The sequence below is a fragment of the Stegodyphus dumicola genome, chromosome 1 (genome assembly GCF_044657685.1).
Source record: "Stegodyphus dumicola isolate Sdum_Otavi_A_Nest chromosome 1, ASM4465768v1".
Classification (NCBI taxonomy): Eukaryota; Metazoa; Arthropoda; class Arachnida; order Araneae; family Eresidae; genus Stegodyphus; species Stegodyphus dumicola.
The window spans coordinates 142,713,088-142,717,501 of record NC_140768.1 but is presented as its reverse complement, the minus strand read 5'-3'; the positions used below and the strand labels follow the sequence as shown (position 1 = coordinate 142,717,501).

The 4,414-nt window shown below is 36.9% G+C and overlaps 1 non-coding gene across 1 annotated transcript; it reads right to left on the bottom strand.

Moving 5' to 3' along the window:
* Positions 1–3,848: 3,848 nt before the first annotated feature.
* Positions 3,849–3,922, bottom strand: TRNAP-GGG (transfer RNA proline (anticodon GGG)). The gene has a single exon. It is a non-coding gene; the product is annotated as a tRNA-Pro (tRNA).
* Positions 3,923–4,414: the final 492 nt, after the last annotated feature.

Below are 4,414 nucleotides of genomic sequence, written 5' to 3'. Positions count from 1 at the left end.
GGGCAGCTTCTGTAAGTTGGGAGACCCGAGCACCAATGGTAGAGGACTGACTTGGCTCAGATGCCTGTAGGCTTTAGCTGGGTATAATGGAATAGCCTTCACGCCTAGGGTGGCCCTACCAGGAGTATACACTCCCGACGTACTTCTCCAATTCCACCCAGTGCCACCCCCTCGCCACGTTGAGGCAGCCTACAGGTATTGAGGGGGTTTGAAATCATTGAGTTTGTTAATCAAAAATTAATTAAAGTTTTACGAAATATGAAATAGACAATAAAACAATTTCCAAATTTCAAATTTGGGCTTCCAGATGTTTATATTCGAGTAGAGGACTACGTTATTCAAAACTGGATGGCTCTATGTACCGTTGCTTTTTCACAATTCGAGAAACATACATATATTCATGTAGATTCTTTATTATTTAATTTCTAATTTCTTTATTTTTAATTAAGTATTTTTTAAGTAATTGAGTTGGTTTTGGAACAACCTCAACATATCTGCTGAATTAATAATTTACAAAATTTAATTATTTAGGAACAATTAATAATTCGGCGAAACATACAAATCTAAGACACCATCAATTATAAGATAACTCCTTACTTTCAGCAGGACTGACAGAAGGAAAATAATTTAGGTTTTAAGCAAATAAAATTAATGGAAAAAAATCAGATACAATTAACAAATATTTTTTAATAATCGACTTTGGTTTACCAATAACTATAATATATCTGATTGAATTAATAACGTAAACTATTTTTGACGCGCCACTCCTTAATTTCCTTACCACCATACGAGGTAGGAAAAAATTTTGAATGTAAAGAAAGGAAATAAAATGTTCAAATGCACTAAGTATATATTTCTAAATAACCGACTTTGATGTACTTACGGCGTCTGTTTAAATATATCGTTTAAAAAATCGAGTTATTTCGAAACAATTTCTAATTCGGAAAAATCTGAGATTTCAAGGAGCGCGCCTTAATTTTAGTACCTCTTGCAGAAAGAAAAAAGAAATTGGTTCTAAGCAAACAGACTGAATAAGATAAAATGTTAAAAAATAATTAGCAAATACTTTTGAACAATCGGTTCTGATTTATTGACAACTATAATACAACTGCTTTGTTAAGCAGTTTGGGAAAAGTAATTACTTCAATTAGTAATTCGTAAGAATTGGCGATTCTAAAAGTCATCCCTTAATTCGCTATCACAGCAAACAGGAAAAAAATTTCTAAGCAAATAAAATAAATGAAATAAAATATTAAAACACAAAAAAGTAAATATCTTTATATAATCACGTTTGATTTATTCACAACTGTATATTGGTTTGAAGTAGGGATTCAGAAAAATTTGTTATTTGAGAACAATTACTCAGAAACAGTAACTAAACAATTACTCAGAACAAAAATCAATTACTCAGAAGAACTTACGATTGCCTCTAGTTCTAAGTTCCATCCCGTTTTAGTAGCTTTTATATGGGGAGGAACCTTAAAATCGAAGAAATGTGACATATCATTTATACGTATTATTAAAAACATATAAAGATTTAAATTATTAGAAATTTTTTTTTTAAATTTTAATCCTCAGTTTATGAATAAATGACAAATGAATTAAATTCTGAAGATAATTAAAGTTCTTAAAAATTGCCGATTGGCAACGCTCTGGGAAATGGCTTTTTCTCATGCAGCGTCCAATACAAGTTAAAGATCTTATCTCTTATACAATACTCATTAAGTCATATAGATATTATATAAACTAATGATCAAATTCAAGTAACTTTTCTAATTTTGGCCGTAATTTGGCAAAATTTAAGTGGGAGAAATGAAATTTTTTCTTCAAGTACACATTATAGGCATAATGTGTACTTAAAGAATTAATTAATGAATAAATGTTGTTGAAACATTAGGTTATTTCGAAGCAGAAGAGATGAAAAATGAGCAATGCCTTCGTCGGAATCGAGCTACGGACCTCTGGAATACGCGCCCAGCGTGCTGACCATTAAGAAGGCATGCTGAGAAGGCGGGAGAAATACTTTATATACTTCCCCTTTTAAAGGGAGACTGGGGTTTAGGGGACCTAAACGCCAAATCCTGGATGTGGAGAATCATCATCCAGCACCCTTTTTAGATCGGGCACCAATGTAGAGACTTTAGGTTATTTTTAAAGCAGGAGTAATGAAAAATGAGCAACGCCTTCGCCGGGACTCGAATCACAGACCTCTCGAATACTCGCCCAGCGTGCCGACCACTACACTATGAAGGCATGCTAAGAAGGCTGGAAAAATACGTTATAACGTATAGTAGAAAAAAAAAAAAGAGAGAGAGAGAACAGGATTCATACTGTATGGAAAAAATAGGAAAAGGCTTTATTGACAGAATGGTGTTGGTACAAGAAATTGCCTGTCCATAGGGAGAGAAGAACAAACCAAAGAGCCTTAGTAAGGGATATGATCTCCCCTGACAGCAATGATTGCTTTATACTGAACGCCAGATTATCTAACAGTTCTTGGGTAAGAGTTCTCATTCTTCAAGGAGCATCTATTTCACTGGTCTCGTGTTCTCCGGAGGGTAAGACCGTACCGATAGGTGTCTCCTTAAAGTATCCCACACATGTCGAGTGGGTTTTGAATCCAGGAAGCACTCTGAACAATCCATTCTGTGGATGTCTTCCCTTTTCAGCAGCTCTTCAACAGTATGAGTCCTGTTTGGCTGTACAATACCATGCAGAAAAAAAAAAAAAAAAAAAAGTTGAGACAAGTGGTATCCCAGAAAAGACGCTCGTGGGAGAGGCTAACTTCATTACGGTAAGAGTCTCCAGTAAGTGAACCTCTGTTGAAAATGCGGAGCTCCGTCCGTCCGTTATCATAATGCCTTCAATGGCCTCTTTCCCTGATGTTAGTGGGATGAAAGCGGGTTCCGATGCAGCCCCACGGGGCTCCAGGGAGTTGCTGCATTTAGATATGGGAAGGCGTGGGACATATGGCTGTTTACCACTGTTAAATACCAGGTGTCTCTGTCTTCCGTCACCTTAATCGGTAAAGAAGACGTGACTCCATTGATGAGGTGTCTGGTCACCGTAATCTCTACAGCGCAGTAAACGGTTCAGTCGATGGACTGCTGGGTATGCAGCGTTCAGGACGGCGATTGAATAGTTTACCTTTATGAAGTCGTCTGGACACGGTAAACCGAGAAACCTGTCACCTTTGCGCAGTTGCTGAAACATGTTGCCAGCTGTCTGGTTTCGATCTCTCTTCAGCTGCAGCGTGAAATATTGGTCACCGTTGTTTTCCTTGCCTGACTACCACCAAACGTTCTTACAGCTGTACCTGTCGTTTGGAAGGCTTTCCAAGCTCGTGAAGCAACACTTTTATCAGTTCCAAACTCTTGAGCGACAGACATCTAACCTCGCCCCTCAAGCTTGCCCATTATTCTACGACGTGCAGGCGTTCTGTTGTTTTCTTGTAGCTATACTTTACGCCCAATCTCACATTCACTTGCAGAAAAAATGGCTGGAGATGTTCCTTTTTTCTTCATATTTCGTGAAGATGCTAGCACTGCGCTCGCTGAGTTCTTGCGTTTTGCGTGCCCTGATGTAGCCTCTTATGTCGCAATGCTGATATCTTCATATGTATCACCTTTCTACTCAGTTGGCTTTACACTGTACTGATCGCGAAAAGCCCTTTCCAACAACTTCTTAGTTGAATGTTGAAAAAGGAATTTGTTATTTAAGTTTTACACACTAGTGTACCATGGTAGCGAAACATAACTAGCGTTCAAACTCCCAAACTTGGAAAGCCTCCAAAGGCATGTAGAGACATTAGGATTTTATGGAAGCAGGCAAAATGAAAAATGAGCAATCGCCTTCGCCGGGAATCGAACCAGGGACCTCTGAAATCCCGGTTCAGCGTGCATAACCACTACACCACGAAGGCACGCTAGGAAGGCGGGAGAAATAACTTATAGGCATTTCTTCAAAACACACATTAAAAAAAAAAAAAAAAAAAAAAAAAAAAAAGAAAACTTGAAAGTTTTTAGATTTTAAATTACGTCCAAAGCGGCGATTTTCCGACGTTTTGTGTGTTACCTTTATTTATTAAATATCATGATCATTGCACTTAAACCATAAAATTCAGTTCAACAGCAATGCCGCAAAATAATTTTAAAATGGGCCCATCTTTAGAATTTCCAATACACAGTTCCGCGCGCTAGAGATAAAAAGTTTTTTTTTTTTTTTTTTTTTTCCCCGTAGAGTGTTGTCATTGCTCACTTTTAACTCGTTGAGATTGTTAATCAAAAATTTTTTTAAGTTTTACAAAATATAAAATCGATAATAAAACAAATTTCAAATTTCAAATGCCCATATTCGCAGTAGGATTACGTCATTCAGAATTGGATGTCTCTAGGTACCTTTGTTTTATCACAGT